Here is a 23,527-nt window from a genome sequence, read left to right on the forward strand (position 1 = left end):
AAAGAGAAAAGGGGGAGGGAAAGAAACACCATAGGGCATGGGGCTGCATGCCTTTAATTCCAGCGCTTGGAACGTGGAGACAGGAGGATCAGCAGTTCAAAGGCTTTCTTGGCTAAGTAGAATCTGAGGGCAGCCTGGACTACATGTGACCTGTCTCAAAAAGACCAAACATTACCATTAAGTGTGAACGCTCAGATGGTAGAGTGCTTTCCTGACATGCATGAAGTCCTGGATTCAATTCCCAGTACTGAAAAACAAACCTGGTCAGCCATGGTGACACTCACCTTAAACCCAGCCCTCAGGACTCAGAAGCAAGGGGATCTCTGAGTTCCAGCCAAGCCTGGTCTATATATTGAGTTCTAGACCCTATCTCAAAAAACAAAAACAAAAAACAACGAAACAATGTTTTCTCATACTCTGTCCTTTGTCCTTCCACTTGCCTGTTTTTGTCTTGTTTGGCTTTTGTTTTGGAGACAGTCTCATGTAACCCAGGCTAGCCTCAAACTTGCTGCGCAGCCCAAGAGGATGGCCTTGAATTCCTGGTCTTCCTGCTTCTACCCCCAAGTGCTGGGATTACAAGTGTGATCTGGGGTGAGGGGTGGAGGGTGGGGATGAGAAGGCACACATCATAGTCTTATTTTATAGCCTAGCCTAACACAAGCTGGCCTTGAATTTGATTTTCAATTCTCTTGCCTTAGTTTCCCAAATGCTGGGATTGCTTGGATTACCAGCATGCACCATCATGCCTAGCCTTTCCATTTCTTGGTGTATTCCTTTTTTTTTTTGGTTATTTGAGACAGGGTTTCTCTGTGTAGCTTTGCGCCTCTCCTGGAACTCACTTGGTAGCCCAGGCTGGCCTCGAACTCACAGAGATCCGCCTGGCTCTGCCTCCCGAGTGCTGGGATTAAAGGTGTGTGCCACCACCACCAGGCACCATTTCTTGGTGTATTCCTTTACCAAGCAAAAAATTTTAAGTCTTGATAAAGTCCAATTTCTATTTAAATTTTTCTTTTATGGATCATACTTTTTGCATTTATATCTAAGAACAACTTTGCCTGATCCAAGGCTACAAAGATTTACCTGTTTTCCTCTCCTCCTCCTCCTCCTCCTCTTCTTGGTTTGTTTTGTTTTTTGACAGCCCTGGCTGTCCTGGAACTCACTCTGTAAACCAGGCTGACCTTGGACTCACAGAGTTCCACCTACCTCTGCCTCCCGAGTGCTGGGATTAAAGGCATGTGCCACCCAGCAAATTCAGTATTTCTTAATATTTTAAAATCTTTAATTGGCATATAAGTTTTAGGTTTCAATATGGCATTTTATTCTGTTTTTGTAGACAAGATCTCATTGTGTAGCATTGGCTGATCTGGAACTTGCTATGCAGACCAGGCTAGCCTGCAGCTCATATAGATCCATCTGCCTCTGTCTCCTGAGTACTAGGATTAAAGGTGTGTGCCACCATGCTTGGCTAATTATGCTCTTTTCTTTTAAAAATATTTTTAGTTATTTTTATATATTTATTTTCGTGTGTGTGTGTGTGTGTGTGTGTGTGTGTGTGTGTGTGTGTGTGTGTCTATGCTGTGCCAGTGGAGGCCAGGAGAGGGTATCCAATCCTCTGGAGGTAGAGTTACTGGTGGTTATGAACCACCCAGCTTGAGTGCTGGAAACTGAACTCAGGTCCTCTCGAAGAACAGCAAGTACTCTTAACTACTGAATCATCTCTCCAGCTGTACTCTATTTATCTATCTATCTATCTATCTATCTATCTATCTATCTATCTATTTATTTATTGTGTGTGCGTGCGCGCATGTGTCTGTGTGTACCTGTACCACAGTGCCTGTGTGGACACCAGAGGACAACTTAGGGGGAATCAGTTCTTTACTTCTACTGTATGGGAACTGAGAATTGAACTCAGGCGGTCAGGCTTGGCAGCAAGCCCCTTTACCCATGGAGCCATCTTACAGGCCCATTATGATATTTTCAAACATATTTTGTACTTGTTGATCCTTCTCCCTGCACTTCTTCCCCATCCACTGCCCCTCCTCCCTTGTGCCCTTCCATCTCTGTGGCTTCTTCTTCACTTGCATGCCACATGTGTCCTATTCTCCTCTTCTCTTCCTCAATAGCTCTTTCCCCCCTCTTGTGGTTTCTTTTCTAGTTTCATAACCTATCCCACACCCACATGTATATATGCAAACATTAAAAGCTAGGATCCAGGGTGGGAAGATGGCCCAGTGGTTAAAGTATTTGCTATACAAGTGCAATGATGACCTGAGTTAGAATTCCCAGATTCCAGATAAGTCAGATGCAGTAACACTTGTCTATAATCCTATTGGAGACCTGGGAACTGGAGACACAAGAGTCCCTGGAAACTTAAGGACCAGGTAGCCTGACCTATGCAGCAGCAAACAAAACCCTGTCTCAAACAAGGTTGCCGGCAAGCACTGACATTGGAGGTGCCCTCTGACTTTCACACTCACTCTGGGGCATGTGTGCCCATAGTCAAACACATAAATACACATATACATATAATATTTTTTAGCAAGCTATGATCTGCATATGAAAAAGAACATAAGATTTGAATTCATTCTTGTGTATGACTGGAGAGGAAGGTTGAAAGCTACTGTGGTGGTTTAAATAGGTATGGCCCTCATGGACTCATGTGTTTGAGTGCTTGGACTATAGGGAATGGCACTATTAAGAGGTATGGCCTTGTTGGAGTAGGTGTGGCCTTGTTGGAGGAAGTGTGTCACTGTAGGGGCAGTCTTTGAGGTCTCATATATGCTCAAGTTATGCCCAGTGTTGAAGACAGACAGTTCACTTCCTGTTGACTATGGGATCAAGATATAGACCCCTCAACTCCTTCTCCAGCACCATGTTTGCCTACATGCCACCATGTCCCACCATGATGATAATGAACTAAACCTCTGAACTGTAAGCTACCTCAATTAAATGTTTTTCCTCTATAAGAGTTGCTGTGGTTGCCGGGCGGTGGTGGCGCACGCCTTTAATCCCAGCACCCGGGAGGCAGAGCCAGGCGGATCTCTGTGAGTTCGAGGCCAGCCTGGACTACCAAGTGAGTCCCAGGAAAGGTGCAAAGCTACACAGAGAAACCCTGTCTCGAAAAACCAAAAAAAAAAAAAAAAGAGTTGCTGTGGTCATGGTGTCTCTTCACAGCAATAGAAACCTGGACTAAGATAGAAGTTGGTACCAGCAACTGAGATATTGCTGTGATAGGCTACCATGCTTTTGTTTGGAGAATTTTGGACCTTTGGACTGTTAATTAGAAAAGCAGTTGGATACTTTAAGTGTAGCTTAGTGGGCCATACTAGTAGGAGCATGGAAGACAATGGTGCTGAGTCTGATCTGATGAACTGTGGGTGCCTGGCTCAAGTGGTTTCAAAAGAGAAGAACATTAATATGTGGCCTAGAGATCATTCTTGTGATATTTTGGTGAAGAATGTGGCTGCGTTTTGCCATTGTCCAAGAGGTCTGCCTGAGGCTAAAGTAACAGTTTTGTATTAATTCCTTTGATAGAGGAAATCTCAAAGCAGCCTAGTATACACTCTGTTGTGTGGTTATTAGTGGTCACTCTTATATAGATCTATAATGAAAAGGAGCAAGATGAGAAAGGAAAAATACAAAATGTACAATTGGAGGAGAAAAGGAGCACCAGCAAGTAGAATGGAGCTAAGTAATGTGTTCAAAGAGATAAATAGATTAAGAAATGGAATAAAAGGAGTGGTAACCTCAGGGCAAGATCCCACCCAGCTAAGTTTCCAATTTGTGAAAGGGAATTAAAGAAAAGCTTAGAGCTGGGTGTTGTGCATGCCTTTAATCCCAGCACTCCAGAGGCAGAATCTGGCAGATCTTTGAATTTGAGGCCAGCCTGATCTACAGAGCAAGTTACAGAACAGCCAAGCATAGGCAGTGAAAGTAACCATCAAAAACAGAAAACGGGTGAAGAGGTAATTGAAAAGATCTCTGAGTTCAAGGCCAGCCTGGTACAGATCTAGTTTCAAGGACAGCCAAGCTTAGGCAGTGAGTGAAACCATCAGAAACAAAGCTGGTAAAAATGTAATTCAACAAAAGGGCCATGTTCCAGCCCTAGCAAGCAGCAGAACTTGGCAGCTTTGACCACGTGGTTCTGGCTTTAGAGTTAAGGATAGAAGAAATGGGTTATGGAATTTGCCTCTATGACTAAGGAAAGCTGCTGAGACCAGGCATGTGTCAGGGGTGTCCCTGCATAAAGGCCTAGAGAGGCCATTGCATAAAACTGTGAAGGTGAAGCCTGGATTGCCTTGGAGAACCCAAGGTTTTAGAGATGATAGAGTTGTAGGATACTGGCTGAGAGGAGCTGCCACCAGGGAGTGGAACCAGCCCAAGAGAGAGAAGTATGTTGCAGTCAACAAGGCTGAAAGGAGTTGGAGATCTGAAGAGTGCTTTTACATCAGACATGAAGATGTAGTGTTTGGGCCCATAGGGAGTGTTGCTATTATAAGGTGTCACCTTATTGGAATAAGTGTGGTCTTGTGAGAGGAAGTGTGCCTCTGCGGGGGGTGGGGGGGAGGGGCGGGCTTTGAGGTCTCATATACTCAAGCAACATCCAGTGTGGTAGACAGACAGTTCACTTCCTGCTGCCTGCAGATCAAGATGTAAAACCCTCAGTTACTTCTCCAGCACCGTGTCTGCCTGCATGCCACCATGCTTCCCACCATGATGATAATGGACTAAACCTCTGACACTGTAAACTAACCTCAATTAAATGTTTTCCTTTTTAAGAGTTACTGTGGTCATGGTGTCTCTTCACAGTAATAGAAACCCTAAGACATCTACCTTTTTGTGTGTGGACATTCACTTGTTCTAATAATATAATTATAAAGACTAACTTATTGTGGAATATTAGTTGAAGAAAACACCTGATTGGTCTAATAAAGAGCTGAATGGGCAATAGCTAGGCAGGAGAAAGACTAAGTGGGGTTGGAAGACAGAGAGAATAAATAGGAGAAATCTGGGAAGAGAGGTTTGGGGAGTGAAAGGAAGAGAGGAGGACTCCAGGGGTCAGCCACCCAACCACATAGCAAGCCACAGAGTAAGGAGTAAAGAGAGATATATAGAAAGGCAAAATCCCAGAGGCAAATGGTAGATGGGATAATTTAAGAAAAGCTGGCTAGAAACAAGCCAAGCTAAGGCCAGACATTCATAAGTAAGAATAAGAATCTGTGTATTTATTTGGGAGCTGGATGGTGGGCCCCTAAAGAGCAAAGAGTAAAGAACAACCAACAGCACTACCCTTTCTTTATTGAATTCCCTTAGCACTTATATAAAAAATAAATTTACTGTAAGGCTGGGAGTATAGCTCAGCGGTAGGATCCTTGCCTGCATGTACAAAGCCAATGGGTTCCATTCCTAGTGCCACAAAAAGGGTAATGATAATAAAAATAAATACAGCTGGGCATGGTGGCCAATGCCCGTAGTTCCAGTACTTGAGAAACAGAGCAGGAGGATTGTACAAAAGTTTGAGACCAGCCAGGGCTACCAAAACAAAAACATACATTGACCATAAATAACATGATTTATTTATGAATGTCCAAGTCTGTTCTGTTGTTCTATATGTCTACCCTTTTATGGGTAGTACACTGTTTGATCTTTGTAGTTTTATCACACACATACATGCACACAGTTTTTTTTTTTTTAATTTTCTGGAGCTGAGGACCGAACCCAGGGCCTTGTGCTTGCTAGGCAAGTGCTCTACCACTGAGCTAAATCCCCAACCCCCACAGTTTTGTTTTAAGGAAGGATCTCATGTATCTAGGCAGGTCATGTAGCCAAGGATGATCTTGAACTTGATCTTCCTGCCTCCACCTCTGAAATTCAGGGATTACAGATGTGCACCCCCATGCCTGGTTTATTTCATGCTGGGGATTGAACCCAGAGAGTCATACATGCTGGGCAAGCATCAGCTGAGCTCAGCTGCACATTATTTGTTTTGAGATACAGTCTCACACTAGCCCACCCAGCCTGTAACTCATTACAATTTCTCTGCCTCAGCCTCCCAAGTGCTGGGATTACAGGAGAGCTTAAATATGTTCTTTTTTCAATTGCTTTGGGTTTTTTTCCAAGATAGGGTTTATCTTATATAGCCCTGGCTGTCCTTGAACTCCCTCTGTAGACCAGGCTGGCCTCAAACTCACAGAGATCTGCCTGCCTCTGCCTCCTGAGTGCTGGGATTAAAGGCAAGGCTACAAATTGTCTTCTATCTCCACACTAGTGTAAAAGAGCCCGCCAAAGAAACACACTTTGGCCGTGAAACCAGAGCCAAAGAAACACACTCTGCCTGTGACCAACTGAGCACAAAACTAACCAATCCCTAAGCAGGAAAAGCAACCAATCCCTGAGCATGAAGCAAGCCAATTTCATGAAATCCAACCAATTTCCATCCTGAAAATCTGGAAAAACTCTGCCCCTAAGAAGCCCTATTTAAGCCCTGTGCCTGTTCAGTTGGGAGCTGCCTTTTTCTACCCTGGCAGAGGCAGCCACTTTCCTGGATTCCTCCCTCCCAGTAAATCTTTTGAATGAGTTTTGGGTGACAACCTTTTTTCCTGAGTGGAGCAGGGCAGAGAAGTAACAATTTTCAGTGGAGCAGGAGCAGAACTGCTACATTCCTGATGGGGAAACATCCCCCATCAGAACAGAGTTGTTGGTATTGCCTGGCTTCCAATGGCCAGGACACCTTTCCCTCCAAAGCTGTAACACTCACACACACACTCACCATAGCTCATGCACCCCTTCCCACCATGAAAAAGTTAAATGTAATAAAAATTATATTCTTTTTCAAAATTGTTTTTGCTATTCTAGGGCCTTTGCATTTCCACATCAATTTTAGAACCAACTTGTCAATTTCCATTCAAAAATGTCCTGCTTTTTAAAAAAGTTGCCTTAACAATAATGAGGTCCATAAGGGCTCTAGCGAGTACTGATCACAACCAGCAGTGGTGGCAGTGATGACTGATAATCTGAGCCAGCAGCAGTAGGAGAGAGTCCTGGCTAAGGGCCCTTCATACTTTTATCAACAATAAGAACAACAAGCCGGGCGGTGATGGCGCACGCCTTTAGTCCCAGCACTTGGGAGGCAGAGGCAGGCAGATCTCTGTGAGTTCGAGGCCAGCCTGGTCTCCAAAGCAAGTTCTGGGAAAGGCGCAAAGCTACACAGAGAAACCCTGTCTCAGGAAAAAAAAAAAAAAAAAAAGAAGAAGAAGAAGGAGGAGGAGGAGGAGGAGGAGGAGGAGGAGGAGAAGAAGAAGAAGAAGAAGAAGAACAAATAGCCAGGTTTGGTGACACAAGTCTTTTATCCCAGCACTTGGGAGATAGAAGAAAGCAGATTTCTGTAACGAGTCTTTTTCTGTCCTGCCAGCCAGCTCCCAAATAATGACACAGAGACTTATTAATTATGAAAGTTGGCCTTAGCTTAGGCTTATCCCACTAGCTCTTCTAACTTAAATGAACCCATTTATTTTAATCTATGTTCTGTCACATGGCTTGTTACCTCATCTCTCCTCTCCGTATTGCTCATGCTGCTTATTCACACCTGGCTGGTGACTTCACCTTCTTCTGTGTCTCCTGGAATCTCTCAGACACCTAGATTCATCTTCTCTTCCTTTCTTTCCCCAGAAATCCTGCCTATACTTCCTTCCAGCTGTTGGGCGTTTAGCTTCTTCTTCTTCTTCTTCTTCTTCTTCTTCTTCTTCTTCTTCTTCTTCTTCTTCTTCTTCTTCTTCTTCTCCTCCTCCTCCTCCTCCTCCTCCTCCTCCTCCTCCTCCTCCTCCTCCTCCTCCCCCTCCTCCTCCTATTTCTTCTTCTTCTGCTTCTCCTTCTTCCCCCAGACAACCCCCAGTGTTTCTTTGTGTAGTTCTGTAGTCCTGGCTGTCCTGGAACTCACTATATAGACCAGGCTGACCTCAAACTTGCAGAGATCTGCCTGCCTCTGCCTCCCGAGCACTGGCATCAAAGGTGTGTGTCACCACAGCCCAGCTCCATTTAGCTTTTTATTACACCAACCACAGCAAATACATCTTTACATAGTATACAAATATCCCAAACAGATCTCTATGAATTCCAGGCCAGCCTGATCTACATAGTGAGTTCCAGGCTAGCCAAGGCCCCATGGTGAGACCTTGTTTTGGGCTAAGGATGTAGTTCAGTGGTAAAATGCTTGTTTGGTATGCCCAAGGTCTGATCTCTGGTGCCACATTTTTTTCCACTTTTTTTTTTAAAGCATCCGCATTTGCTGAAATTGGCCTATTAGACAGAACATACATTTGATTAAGTGTGCAATATAGTAGTGTTAACTGTATGCATATCATTGGGAAACTGACTCCTGGAACCTTTGCTTTTCCATCTTACAAAACAGGAACTCTATACCTGTAATTATAGGGCTTTCTTTTTTCTGAGACAGGCTTTTGCTATGCTGTTCAGACTGGCCTGGAACTTGTTGTGCAGTTCAATGTGGCCTTGGACTTAACGACCTTCTACCTCAACCTCCCTAGGGCTGGAATTACAGGTATGTGCTCTCTCATACACATAGCTTGTCTAACCTTTACCTCTTCCTCTCCTTTTTCTCTTCCCCCTTTTTCTCTATGCTACTGACTTAACCTAGGGCCTCGTGTATAGCCAAGCACACACTGTACCATATATTTACGTGCGCTGTACCACTAAGCTACACACCCTCAGCCTGGTTGAGACTTTTGAATCTGCATGTCAACTTGGGAAGAACTGGAATCTGACAGTATGGAGGCTTCCAATCCCTTCTGGTATTTGTTTCACCCATGCTTTGCATTCTGTCATCTGTCACCAAGGCAGTACTTGTCACGTCTCTAGGTAACATAAAAGTCAGCGCTCCTTTAGGCAAAGTCTGAGCCCAGTGTTCATATATGGGTACCTGTTGCAAGTCTTTCTCTGTTCTGCCTGCCAGCTCCCAAGTCACGACATGGAGACTTCTTATTAATTATGAAAGTTCTGCCAATAGCTTAGGCTAGTTTCTAACTAGCTCCTATAACTTAACCCATTTCTAATAATTTACATGTTGCCTCGTAGCTCATGGCTTGTAACCTCATCTCCTATATGTCATGCTTCCTCTGCGTCTCCTTGCACCTCCGTCCTTCTTCTCAGTGTCCTCTGTGCCTGGAAATCCGGCCTAGCTATTGGTCATTCAGCTTTTTATTAAACCAGTCACAGTGACTTATCTTTACACAGTGTAAAGGAATATTCCACAGCAGGTACCTGTTTTAAACCCAATTCAAAGCTGAGGGGGCCAGAAATGACTTAAAGTCCCTCTCTGCCTTGTAAACTACAAAGAAGTTCTGTGTTGAGATACTTATGCAATCACTGGTTTTTGATTTTTTTTTTTTTTTTTTTTTTTTTTTTTTTTTTTTTTTTTTTTTTTTTTTTTTTTTTTTTTTTTTTTTGGTTTTTCGAGACAGAGTTTCTCTGTGTAGCTTTGCGCCTTTCCTGGAACTCACTTGGTAACCCAGGCTGGCCTTGAACTCACAGAGATCCGCCTGGCTCTGCCTCCCGAGTGCTGGGATTAAAGGCATGCACCACCACTGCCTGGCTGATTTTTTTTTTTTTTTAAGATTTTTAAGACAGGGTTTCTCTGTATAGTCTTGGCTGGCCTGGAACTTGCTCTGTAGACCTGGCTGGCCTTGAACTCACAAAGATCCACCTGCCTCTGCCTCCTGAGTGCTGGGATTAAAGGCCCATGCCACCACCACTCTATGGTGATATTTTATTTGTGCTGAAATGTGATTTTATTTGTATGTTAATAAAGTTGCCTGGAGATCAGAAGTCACAGTGAGCCACAAGCAGGAGTCAGGCGATGGTAGCACATGCCCTTAATTCAATCAATCACATGGCAGGCAGAGTCTTTGTGTGGTCAGGGACACAGCCAAAGCAAGGTGACCGGAACTTTTAATCCCAGTACCAACCATAGAGACCTGGAGGTCTGTATATACAGGCAGTAACGAGGAAGTCATGTGGTTGGGTTTAGAACCAATGAGAAGGCAGAACAGAAAGGCAATGAAAAGACAGGACACAGGAAGAAGGTCTCTCTCTCTCAGGGGAAGGCCGGCAGCGAGTGGTAATATAAGGTGGTCTTGGCTCTTGGCTACTGCTGTGATCTCTGGGCTTTTAACTCTGCATTTGGCACTGTGTTTCTTATTTAATAAGACTGTTTAGAATTTCATCTACATCATTCAGCTGGTTTTTAATTTGTTAAACACTTATTTATTTGTGTGTGTGTGTGTGTGTGTGTGTATGAGTGTGGAGGCACATGTGAACACCACAAAGTGTGTGTGTAGGTCAGAGGAGACTTGTTTAGAGTTGGCTCATTCCTTCTACCATGTGAATCTGGGAATTTAAGTCAGGTTGTCAGACTTGGAGGCAGGCATCTTTATACTCTGAACATGAAAAGGCCTGCAGTCACTTAAAAAAAAAAAAGAATTTAGCTACAGCCAGGTATGGTGGTGCATGCCTTCATTCCCAGCAGGAGCCTGGTCTACATTGTGAGTTCCAAAACTACATAGTGAGAGCCTGTCTCCAAAACAAAGAAAAGAGAATTCAGTTTCTGCTGGGCGTGGTGGCACATGCCTCTAAGTCCAGCACTTGGGATGTTGACACAAGAGCACGGGTTCCAGGCCAGCACTGGCCAGAGAGGGATGCTGTCTCAAAACCAGGGAAGAAAAGGCACAGTATGCTGGGCCCCAACTGTAATCCCAGCAATTAGGAGGTGGAAGCAGGGTGACCAGCAGTTCAAGGCCATTCTTGGCTATAGAGCAAGTTAAGGCCAGCCTGACCTACAGACCGTTGTCTCAAAATAAGTAATAAAATATGAAAAGGGGGGTGATGGTGGTTGGGGAGATGATTTAGTGGTTAAGAGCACTTGCTGCTCTTTCAGAGGACCAGAACCCACTCTGGGCAGCTTACAACCACCTGCAATTCCGCTCTAGGGAGTCTAATGCCCTCTTCTGGCCTCTGTAAAAACACACGTGGACATGGCTGTTGCAGGATTTTGTTTAAAATTTAAAAACAACACATGGCATATGCAGAACTCTCATACATTCACATAACTTAGAATGAAATCTTTAAAAAAATTTTTTATTGGAGCCAGGCATGGTAGCACATACCTTTAATCCCAGCACTTGGGAGCTCTAGGCCAGCCAAAGCTACAATAAAAACAAACAACAAAAATAATTTTATTTTTATATTTATGTGTATCTGTGTGCACCTGCCTGTTTGTAGTCCATATACATGCAATTCCCTCAGAGGCCAGAAGACGGCGACATATTGACTGGAACTGTAGTTTCAGGAGGTTGTAAGCTGCTCAACGTAGGAGTTTAGAACTAAACTCAGGTCTTCTGCAAGAGCAATAAGTGCTCTTAACCACTAAGCCAATCTCTCCAGCCCCAGTGAAAATAAACCTTTAACTTAAAAGGCAGAAGCAGGTCTCTGAGTTCAAGGCTAGCTCATCTACATAGTGAATCCAAGCTAGCCAGGGCTACATAGTGAGATCCTGTTTCATTTTTTTTTTTTTTTTGAAGAAAAAAAAATGAACTTAGTTTTTGGACCAAGAAACAACTCGGGCAGTGGTGGTGCACACTTTTAATCCCAGCACTCAGGAGGCAGAGGCAGGAGGATCTCTATGAGTTCGAGGCCAGCCTGGTCTACAAAGCGAGTTCCAGGAAAGGGGCAAAGCTGCACAGAGAAGCCCTGTCTCGAAAAACAAAAAAACAAAACAAAACAAAAAAACAAAAAACAAACAAAAAAACTTTAAAAGTTGGGGATTTAGCTCAGTGGTAGAGTGCTTGCCTAGCAAGCTCAAGGCCCTGGGTTCGATCCTCAGCTCCAAAAAAAAAAAAAAAAAAAAAAAAAAGAAACAACTCAAGAGCCTGCATTCAATCTTATTTGTATTTTTTCTTGTATTTTGTGTTTTGTATTTTTGTATTTGCATATTGTTGTTTTGATTTTGGTTTTTCAAGACAGTGTTTCTGTGTGGAACTCACCTTGAACTCACAGAGATCCACCTTCTGAGTGTTGAGATTAAAGGTGTGGGCCACCACTGCCCGGCTCTTATTTTTTTTTTTTTTGTTTTGTTTTTCGAGACAGGGTTTCTCTGTGTAGCTTTGCGCCTTTCCTGGAGCTCACTTGGTAGCCCAGGCTGGCCCCGAACTCACAGAGATCCGCCTGCCTCTGCCTCCCAAGTGCTGGGATTAAAGGCTTGTGCCACCACTACCCTGCTGGGCATTTTCTTAATGAGTGATTGATGGGGGAGGGGCCAGCCCATTGTGAGTGATGCTACCCCTGACCTGGCAGTCCTGGGTGCTCTAAGAAGGCTGAGCAAGCCATGAGGAGCAAGCTAGTAAACAGCACTCCTCTGTAGCTTCTGCTTCAGCTCCTGTAGCCAGGTTCCTGCTGTGCTGTGGTCCTTCCCTGACTTCTTTGGGTGATCAACTGTGATGTGGAAGTGTAAGCAAAATAAACTCTTTCCTCTGCAAGTTCATTTTGGTCCCAGTGTTTTATCACAGCAATAGAAACCCTAACAACGACAGCAATGAACGGTGGTAAATGCAGGGCGACACACATGCTAAGGTGCTGAGAGTAAGTGACAGCTGAGATCTAGGCCCTCAACAGGACATTGACGCCACCCTCTCTAAGGCTCAGAGGGTAAGAAGGTAAGGGAAGAGCCACGTAGAACTATCTTCTGGGTATGACACAGCCAATACAGTCTGTACCTCACTGCAACTGTGGCTAGGTACGATGGGCCCAAATCAGACTGGACCTTCAACTGTCAATTATAGATTGGGGAGGGGCTCACAGACCTCTACCCCTTCCTGCTGAACTATTGCCTATTGATGGACTCTGAGGGAGGGACAGTCATTACTGTCTTCAGGTGTGTACCCATTGATGAGTTCACCAGGCTCCAACGGATAGTTCCAAACCCATGGAACTATCCACAGATGATCCTGGTGAAAATGGATCTCATTTTAAAAAAATGACAAACAACAACCACAACAAAACAACGAATCAATGTGAAGACGTGTGGGGGTGGATAATAAGGCTGGGGGTGTGGGCTATTCATGCTGACTCAGGCAGAAGGGCAGCTTTCTTGCCGCACAGAGACTCCCCTTGTAGGCCCTGCCCCTGGAGACCTCCACCCGCCAGGCTCCACCCCCAGACTACTCTGGCCACCAAGCCTGACCTGTTGAGGCATCAAAGTGGCCAGCCTTCCCCAACCCCAGGAGCTCCAATAGCCAGGACCCACCCCTGAGGAGCTCCAATGGCCAGGACCCACCCCTGAGGAGCTCCAATGGCCAGGACCCACCCCTGAGGAGCTCCAATGGCCAGGACCCACCCCTGAGGAGCTCCAATGGCCAGGACCCACCCCTGAGGAGCTCCAATGGCCAGGACCCACCCCTGAGGAGCTCCAATGGCCAGGACCCACCCCTGAGGAGCTCCAACAGCTAGGCCCCAATCCCCAGACTTCTCTAACAGCCCTAACAGTTAGTCCCTAAGGGTTGTAACAGTGATTCCCAGCCTCTCAAGGTGGTAGAGTGGTCAGGCCTCGCCCCGCAGAAAAAATTCCCACCAATCCCTGAGTTGCCCTCAAGACCAGGCCACAATAATCCCACCAATCCCATGCCACCCTGGAAAGCTCCACCCACAAGAAACCCTATATAAGGCCTGCCTTCTGGTCAGTTCTCTCTGGCCTCTCACTCGAGTGGAGGCAACCACCTCTCTTGAGTTTTCTCTCCCAGTAAATCTTTTGTGTGAAGTTTGTGACTTTGTGGTAATCCTTGACTCCCGACTATCAGGATACCTTTTGCCTCAGAGCCATAACACATTGGAGGTGTGACTCAGGCTCTCCTGGTGCCTGTGCCCCCCTCCAGGGTCTGAGCCCCACTGGGACCCTATCTCTCATTTCTGGTCCACCCGAACAGACTCACCTTCCAGCTCACCAACTGCTTGGCACCCCATCCACCGGTAGCAATTAGGTAAATTTCCCTTTTTGTTGGTGTAACTGCTTCCCTGAGTCTGAGGATGTGACCATTGAGTATCTGGCACCCCTCTGAGGTACCCCACATCCATGGTCTTTAAGGCTATGGCTGGTCTTCTTCATCTGGCCTTGACCCTCTACCCTCGAAGCTTCCTTAGTCCCAACCAGGCTAGTGTGGCCCTTCCTGCCTCTTCCCCTGCCTTCCCTTCAGAGCTGCACATCATAATCCCACAACGCCTCTAGACCCTCCTAGCTAGACATGTCCTTCCCATTTCTTTCCCAACACATCTTTGTGTGAGGTTTGTTGTGTGGTGTGACTTTGTGGTATTCCTTGACTCCTGACAGCCAGGCTATCTTTCCCTTCCGAGCTGTAACATTCATAGGGGTAGATTTAAGAGGGCATTAGACCAATCAGGATGTCTGTTATGTGAAATTGTCAAAGAACGAACTCAAGAAATGCTACAAACAAAACCAAAAGAGACAGCAGAGGTTGCCGTGTGTGGTCTTTCGCTCCTTTCTCTTCTCGCCTTCTTTTGGCCTCCATTTTCACCCTATTCAGTTAGCACTCGTTGAAGAGTTTCTGCTTCTCCTAGGTCTAGACACAGCCTGTGGGTGCCTTATTTACTCTCTCTCTCTCCCTCCTTCTGGACTGGATTTACAGATCACACCCCTTGAGAAGCCTTGCTCAATCCTTCCTTCCAAGCCTGGGTTCTACCAGAATCCCCCATGTCCCCTACAACTACTGCTCTGAGGCCAGCTTCCAATGTTTTGAACCCCCATGGCTATCTATAGGGGTTGTGCTGCTGTTACTCTAAAAACTGCTAGGAGATCATTTGCTTCCTCGAGTTTAAAGGATTGAAATGAGCCTGGCCGGGGTGGGGGGGGGGGTTACGTGACTCAGTGGTAGAGCCTTTACCAAGCCAGGTCCTGGGTTCTATCTCCACCCTCTTTCCCATGCCCACTCCCTGAAAAGAAAAAAAAAAGGGGGGGGTAGGTGAGACCTCAAGGGTAGAAGTTTAAAAAGTTGAGCATTTGCTTCATTTCAGGATAGGGCACACTGAATTCTTTTTTTTTTTTTTTTTTGTCATGCACATTTAAGTTGTTAATTTCCCTGGATAGCTCCCTATATATTTTGAAATAATGCAATATACATAGTTTAGGCACCCAGTCTCTTGGGGCTACACAGGTCCTGCTGAGTCATTCTGGTCATGTAGACTTGAGTTACTGATTTATCTTCCTTGAGTAGCTCCCAGTGTTTCTGAACTAATGGAATGTACACATTTCAGATGCCTCTCTGGGGAGTGGGTTTCTTAGCACATGACGTGCCATTACGGCTTGGCAAGTGTGAGCTACTAACTTGTTTTGCTGGTGGAGAACCTATGTTCCTGAAAAACAGCAAGGTACAGAATTTTTTTTTTTTGTCTTTGTACTCAGGATCCTTTCAAGTGTTTAAGGACTTGGCATTACCCTATCTGGATCTTGGGGAGGGATTTGGGCTTCATGATATGAGAGAATATAGGGGAAACAATGTAAAGATTCTTACCAAATAACTAAAGATCTAATGTAAGGGATGACAAGTGAGGAAAATCCTTGTGTAGACATCTCCAGAAGCCTCGGCCTATTAAAAGAGATGGAAGTTTTGATACAATTCCCTTACAGTTTTTACTTCTAGAAAAGTGGGTCAGGTTCATGAATTAAGAGGTGGGCAGAGAGTTGGAAAAGTTTGGAGAAGTGTGACAACCTGAAGGCCTGGGGAAATAAAGAAGAGGAGCCAGTGCTAATGAAAGGTAACCAGTCACAGCCAAGCTGCTTAAACACTAACCAGGAATCCCCCTTTATTCATATGTCTCCCAATTTCCCGTGAGTCAGGCATCATAAGAGCTCAAGGGATCCTCTTCTTTTCGGAGATCGGGTCTAGCTGGCTTAAATTCTGCATCCTCTTTCCTTAGCCTGGTTAGTTCTGGTGCTGCAAGTACACACTACCACTGTGGGCTTCCAACTTCTTAAAACATAACATAAAGGAAGGGGGAAAGGGAATATACTGCCACCAATCCTCACCATCCCCAGGTAGAGGCCGGCCACCTTCTAATTCCAGCCTGAGTTTCTAGCGTGTCTCGGGACTATCGGAGAGCCAGACAGCAACAGTATCCTTCAACACTTAGGCTAGAGAGCTAAGAAGAGACAGCACAGGTAGGGTGCTTACACTGTGACCCTAAAACTTGGGAGGCACAAACAGCTTCGAATTGCTGCCTTTCGGGGGCTCTTCCAGAAGGAAGGAACTCCAGTTACTTTCCAGTGTGATAAGAAAAGGAGTTATGAGTTGTCAAAGGATGTTGAAAAAAAAAAAAAAAAGCCAAAGCTAGGGCCAGTGACAAGTCTCATCAGGAAAAGGCACTTGCTACCAAGTACTGCAACCTGAATTTGACAACCTAAATTCAACCCCCTGCATCCACATGGTGGGAAGAGGGACCCACCTCACCCACCTTTTGCAAGTTGTCTGATCTCCATGGCTCCCCCCTCTACTAAATAAATGCAAATAAATAAATAGAAAGAAAGAAAGAAAGAAAGAAAGAAAGAAAGAAAGAAAGAAAGGAAGGAAGGATTCAGTTTCAATTACATACCGCACTTATGGTGCTGGTCTCCAAAGATTATAATGGAGCTGAAACCCCCCCACTACCTACTGATGTCACAGCTATCCTAACACTATAGTGCAACACATCATTCCTTTTGTGATTGATTCTGGTTTAAATAAACCATCTGCTGCCAGTTATACCAAACCATAGTCCCTGAGAAAAACACACACACACACACACACACACACACACACACACACACACACACATATATATATATATATATATAAATAATTTTTTTCCAGACAAAGTTTCACTAGGTAGCCACTGGCTGGCCTGGAACTCACTGTGTGGATGAAGCTGGCCTCAGACTCACAATGATCTCTTTCCTCTGCCCCTCAAATGCTGGGATTTTTTAATGCACACCACCACATTAGGCACCCACCTAGGTCTGCCTAACAGTGAAACTGCCTATTGATTTCTCAGAAATCATCACTATTGTTGAGCAATGCCTGGCTGTAATTGAAAACAGGAATTACTGCTGCGGGTGTCAGTTTATTTAGATAAGTTTATTTAGATAAGATAAGTTTATTTAGATAAGATAAAAAATAAATTTATTTTCCTGGTAGAGGTGGAGGTAGAAGTAGGAGAAGCAAAAAAATAAAATAAAATACGTTAAGATCAGAAATGGTTAATGGGTGCCTTAATTTTAAACTGTTTGTAGGGCCAGTGGCTTCGTCACAGAGATCCATAATGAATTTACAAAACAGTCTTATGGTGTAGTTTCATATTCTTAAATCAAGAAAAAGTGATATTTAATGGCCATGTTCTAAAATTCTATAGCTGACTTGTAAACACACACACACACACACACACACACACACACACACACACACACACATACACACACACACCCCGAACAACAGAAATTGGTGCCTTCTGAATGTTCGTTCTTGCCTATTTTGACGCAAAACAAACCCGGTGTTTTACATCGCACTTTTCTCCCTGTAGTGAAAACATGCCATTTTCTATTTTTTTTCCGTCTTTGAGAAATTTATATTTGAAACGTGCAACTGCTACGCAATAAACCAAGCGCAACTGTGACGCAACGTTCCACTGCAAACTGCCTTAGAATAAAATGATGTCATTCGGTGTTCCCGAGTCACTTTTATAAGAGGCACTGTTAGAACAGGTACTGTTGGCCGAGCTCCCCTCATCCCACGGTGTGTAAGGTGTAAAAACGGAATTTTCCGGGTGTCCTAGCCCTCAACTTGCGCACCGCGGGTTCGCCGCAGCGCCTCGGGGCCCTCCTCCGGGGCAGGCGGAGTGACTCGGCCGCCCGGGAAGGCGCACAGCCATCCTCTCTAGCCCCGACGGCGCCGCTCGGAGGGGAAGCCTCAACGGCTCCGGCCGGCAGCGCCCCGCTACCTATTTTCCTCGGTGCCCCCAGCCTCCCGCTACTGTGGTAGGATCCCCCTCCGGGACAAGGCGGGCTGGTGGGCTGCGGGCTGCGGGCGCGGGACAACCCTCCCTCCATCGGGCTCCCACACCCGCTCCCGCTCCGTGGCGCCGGAAGTGACGCGCATTGGGCTGAAAGATGGCGGCACTGGCGGTAGACCAGGGGGAAGGTAAACACCCGCCAGGCGGCGCGCTGGCCCCTGCGGGGCACCCTCGGGGGCTGAGGGGGGCCTCCCAGGCCTACTCTCTAACCCGCCGCTTCCCGTTCCCACCCTCTCTCTCCGAGAGGCCGGCTTCCGCACGTCCTAGAGCCCGCAGCCCGGGCCCCCTGCCTGCGCGCCCCGCCTCCCTGGGCGGGCCCCGGGCGGCTCCCGCGGCCCGCAGGGGGCGCGAGGCCCGGAGCGGCCCCTGGCTCGTGGCCCCGCACGCCCCGCCCCTTTCCCGCCCCTTTCCCGCTTTCCTCCACCCCCGGCGTGGGTGATCCTGAGGCTCCGCGCGCTTCGGGGCAGAAACCCGGAGACGCCGTTGTCGACGTCGCTACCGCCGGCGCTTCTGCTATTGCCCTCGGCCCCCTCTGCTCTGTCCCGGTTCGTGGCCCTAAGCCGGTTCTCCCGCCGTACCCTGGGGGCTGTCGCGAGCTCCTCCTCCCCTCCCCGGTATTGGCAAGTCTGGGCCCCGGCCCCGACGCCGCGCGCCTAAAGCCTAGCCCAACTGTCTGGACTCGCTACTCAAGCGCTGTCTTCTTTCCCAGGACTGCTTCTGAAGGGGCCTCAAGCTCTCACGCTCGCCCCGCGCCGGAGCGCTCCGGCCCGGCCAGGGAGCGGCCCCTTGTAGAGGTCCAAGGAGCCTACCGAGGTCCGTCCCGGCGCCTGACCCTCCCACCGATCGGCCCACTGGCCCGCTTCTTCCTGATGCAGAGTGCCGTCCACTAGAGGCTGGACAGGACCCCCGAGGTGCGTAGCCGCCCCTGGCCGCCGGCCTGCGGAGCCCAGGCTTTGCCCGCGGCCCCGAGGAAGGCACGGGTTCCGTGGCCCCCACCGCACTCCGACATTTGGTAGACGCTGGGACCTAATTTGTCTTTGAGTTTACTTAAATTGTTTGAAATGTAAATTTTTTTTCAGGGGGGAGAAAGAGGAGGGGGGAGAGAGACGGGGGGGGGGAGAGGGAAAAAAAAAAGGAAGAAGCATAATTCAGCCATTTTTTGCAGCACAGAGCTGCAGGTACCATGATTATTTCCCCCCAACCGGTTCCTTCCCTTTAAAAATCCTATTTGTGCCTGAAATAGAGCTATGCGAAATGTGAGGCATAAAGCGTGAAATCAGAACGTCTGGGTCCGACTGGGTGACTGAGAAAATCTCGTATGGAACCTCAGTTTCTTATCTGTGAAATCTAGTCAGTAATAGCCACATCAGAAGGTAATGAGGACTCTATGAGGTCATATATGTGAAAATAATCTATAGCTGTAAAGTGTCGTAGAAAATATAAGGTCATTTCTTTAAGTAACCTTTGCTAGAGTGCTTAATGTGGCTAACTGTTGCTGCCTCGTAATTTCTATATTATAAGTAAATAAGTACAGAATAGCAAAACAGTGCAGTAATCGATAGCTGGTTAATAGTCACGTTGGTTGGCCTTCCTCCTACAAAATGCTAACTGCTTATTTAAAATAACGGTATTCTTCAATTCAGATTTAATGTTACTGTAGGGCTTTTCATCTTTCTAGGCCTCTTAGGCCCTTTTCTTACTCAGAATATTTAGCACCTTACATTTGTTAGTCTTTATATATTTTTAATCATTAATCTGGTTTGCCGATGTCATCTTAAAAGTGGTTTTTAGATGTATATGCTCTAATTTCAATGTTTGCTTTTCATATCTAGGGAGCAGGATGACTGAATGCTTCTGCCCATTTGAAAATTGTTTTTGAAGAGCTTACAAATGCATTCATATTTCTCTAATGCTTAATAGATCTAGAAATGTATAGGGAATTTCAACTTTTTAGCACTAAATGTAATATTTGTGTAATTCAATTCTCATTTTCAATTGCAACACTCAGTAGGTGCTTTGAGTCCCAGTTGGTCAGTGGTAAAGGATGTTAATTAACACTCTTTACTACTGGTTAATTTGGCAGAAAAATAAGAGTATTATTTGTGGTTTGAAAATAAAATTTGCTAGAATTTCAAAATTGTAGGATGTTTTGGCTTAAAAATAGTCAATAAAAAGTGAAAGGATATTTTGGAGTATATTATTTTTAGTTGGCAATAAATGCTTTTTTCTTAGTTAGACGTTCAATTTTTAATTCCCTAGTCCAGTACCAGTTGTCTATCACAGCGTGCTTGTGTGTTTTGTAAAAAGACAGAATAATGCAAGATGGGCAGCATTAATTTGGAAAAGGAATAGCCAACTTTAAAGTGGCTGCTTTTATATTTTGGATTTATCCCTTGTCCTGAAGATAATTTTGGCAGATTACTACTTTATTGAGAATTTCAGAGTTTGACCTCTCTGCCTTGTTGTGGGTTATTTGGGGCTGAAATCATGGAACCAAGGCTGGCTTGACTGAATTCCTGGGTGTTCAGAAGTGGGGATCTGTACTTGGTTTAATAATGTGTGTAAACTGGCATTGTACAATATAAATGAATAGTAAAATTTGTGCTAATAATTTCAAATCTTAATTTTTCTTTACTTAGGACAACATATATCAACAAATAAAAACACGTCATCACAAGTCAAGAGAGATGAGAGAAAGGAAAAAGTGTTATGTTTTAGTACCTTTAATAATTTTCCCCATCAGGTTTGAGCTTTCAAACTGCAAATGTTTCATGATGGAATGTTAAGTGAGGACAGTGAATCTTGGTCTGTGTTGGGGGTGTGGTGTAGATTAATTTATTACCAGACATTTTTTCAGAACTAGAATGCTGTAGCTCCTTTGGTGTTTTGTTTTAATTGAAGAACAAGCAAAGCTGGCCATTGGTGAGGGCTTGCAGTAATGGTAGTTAATTAGGAAGGTATAGAACTCAGGAAGACCCTAGCTCTATAGTGTGGTAGCCTTAGGCCAGTAACTTGACCTCATAGTTTGGATTTTTTCATCTTTAAATTGAGAGTGGCTATAGAACATGGAGGCTTGTGAAGTAAATTTCTTCATAGCTCAGGTATTTATTAAGCATTTACTATGTGCCACACATGGTTCTAGGTGCTGGGGATTCAAGTTAGTGTTAATAGTTTTAACATTTTTTGTTTTGTTTTGTTTTGGATCCCCCCCCCCCCACACACACAGTTTTTTACTGTAGTCCAGGTTTGCTTTAAAGTCAAGGTCATCTTCCTGCCTCAGCCTCCCATGTACTGGGATTATAGGCATGTGTAACTAACTATACCTGGCACAAACAAAAAAATTTTGAAAATAGCCGGGCAGTGGTGGCGCACGCCTGTAATCCCAGCACTCGGGAGGCAGAGGCAGGCGGATCTCTGTGGGTTTGAGGCCAGCCTGGGCTACAGAGTGAGTTCCAGGAAAGGCGCAAAGCTACACAGAGAAACCCTGTTTCGAAAAACCAAAAAAAAAAAAAAAGTATGGTGGCCCATTTCTGTAGTTCCAGTACTAGGAGGTGGAGGTAAGAGGATCAGTTGAGAATCTTCCTCAGTAGAGGCAGTCTGGAGTATGAGACCCTGTCTCTAAAGAGAGTTACTTCAGCATTAAATAGACCTTAGGAAAAAATAAAAAAATAAAGCAGAGATGGAGATGGAGATTCTTTGTTTGATGGAGTAGAGGGGGTTTGCAATTTTTATTTATTTATGTTTTGTTGGTTTGCTTTTTTGGGACAGGGTCTCTGTATGTGGCCCTGGCTATCCTGAAACTCACTATGTAGACCAGGCTGGCCTTGAACTCACAGAAATCCACCTGCCTCTGCCTCCTTAGTACTGGGACTAAAGGTATATGCCCCCAAGCCCACTGGGCTGTATTAAGAGGGGTTTGGGACAAGGTCTCATTGAGTTGACTTGCCTAGTGCTCTAAAGGGAGTTATAGATATCTGTATAGGAGTGATCCCAGGCAAAGAGGAACAGCAAGTGGGGTGAGGCTGGTTTTCTAGGAACAGCAGCAACAGAAGGAAGAGTAGAAGGAGCTTATCATTGCCATTTTAGGAACCAATGGAAAGACTCCCATAGGTCATTTCTGCCCTAGGTATACCTTGTATTAGTGCTGGCTCAAAAGTACATGACCATGGGGCTGGAGAGATGGCTCAGGAGCACTGGCTGCTTTTCCAGAGGATCAGAGTTCAATTCCCGGCACACACATGGCAGCTCACCACCATCTGTAACTCCAGTTCCAGGGGATCCTCAGGCTCTTCTGGCTTCCATGGCCACTAGGCACTCATATGATACACAGACATATATGCAGCCAAAACACCCATACCACAAGATGTTTAAAATGTAGACTACCAGGGGCCAGGAATGGTCTCCTGGATCTTTAATTCAAGCACGAGGGAGGCAAAGGCAGGTGGATCTCTGAGTTCAAAGCTCTCCAGGGCTACAAAGTGAAATCTTGTCTACAAATAACACCCCACCCAATAAAAAAGTAGATGGCCTTTCATTTTTGTTTTGCTTTGTGTTTTTGACACAGATTGTCTACATAGCCCTGGCTGCACTGGAACTCACTGTGTAGACTAGGCTGGCCTCGAACTCACAGAGATCTGCTTGCCTCTGCCCCCAAGTACTGGGATTAAAGGTATGCATCAGCACATGTGCAGTAGATAGCCTTTCATGGTCTAATTTTTAAAAGTTACCTTTCGTCTGTGTCTTTCTGCATGTGGGAATGTACATATGGAGGTCAGAGGACAATTGCAGGGGTTGGTTCTCATCTCCCACCATTTAGTTCCCAAGGATTGAGTTTAGATTGTCAGTCTTGATGGCAAGTGCCTTTACCAGCTGAGCTGTCTCAGTAGCTCAGAATTAAAAATTCTGTGTTTTGGAAGAGGGAGCTGAGGATTGAACTCTGCAGAGTCTCACATGTACCAGGCAAGTGCTCTATGCCTGAATGACATGCTCAGCCCAGAACTTTTAATTTTGGAATAATGAAAAGTGAAAAAGTAAAATATATTCTAAGACTTTGTTCTTCTTTTTAGTACTTGGAGGTAGAGGTTGAACGTAGGGTTTTGTGTGTGCTAGGCAAACACTCTACCTTTAAGTTATTTCCCTAGCACTTCATATTTTTTCTCTTTTGAGTATTCGAATGCACATGCATGTGAGCCACGGCAAGAATGTGAAGGTCAGAATACAACTTGTGGGAGTTGGTTCTCTCCTTCCTCCACGTGTGCCCAGGGATCAAGCTCAGATCATCAGGCTTCGCAGCAGGCTCCTTTATTCACTGAGTCATCTAACTGGCCATAGATATTTAAAAAATACATTTATTTAATTGCTTATTTATTTATTTATTGTATGTGCATACGTGCACAGGCTACACAACATG

General features: G+C 45.3%; 1 protein-coding gene across 4 annotated transcripts in view; it reads left to right on the forward strand.

Moving 5' to 3' along the window:
• The first annotated feature begins 17,993 nt into the window (after positions 1-17,993).
• Klhl15 (kelch like family member 15) overlaps positions 17,994-23,527 on the forward strand; it is a 42,624-nt gene continuing 37,090 nt past the window's right edge. Inside the window, exons 1-2 of one of the 4 annotated variants that reach the window (XM_028881667.2) lie at positions 17,994-18,082; positions 18,827-19,028. The gene's annotated coding sequence lies outside the window, so the exon portion shown is untranslated. Of the gene's footprint in view, positions 18,083-18,188; positions 18,246-18,542; positions 19,029-23,527 lie in introns of those variants that run through there. The other 3 variants (XM_028881666.2, XM_028881665.2, XM_028881669.2) reach the window with 3 other exon arrangements.

Source organism: Peromyscus leucopus, chromosome X, assembly GCF_004664715.2.
Source record: "Peromyscus leucopus breed LL Stock chromosome X, UCI_PerLeu_2.1, whole genome shotgun sequence".
In the NCBI taxonomy this organism is placed as follows: domain Eukaryota; kingdom Metazoa; phylum Chordata; class Mammalia; order Rodentia; family Cricetidae; genus Peromyscus; species Peromyscus leucopus.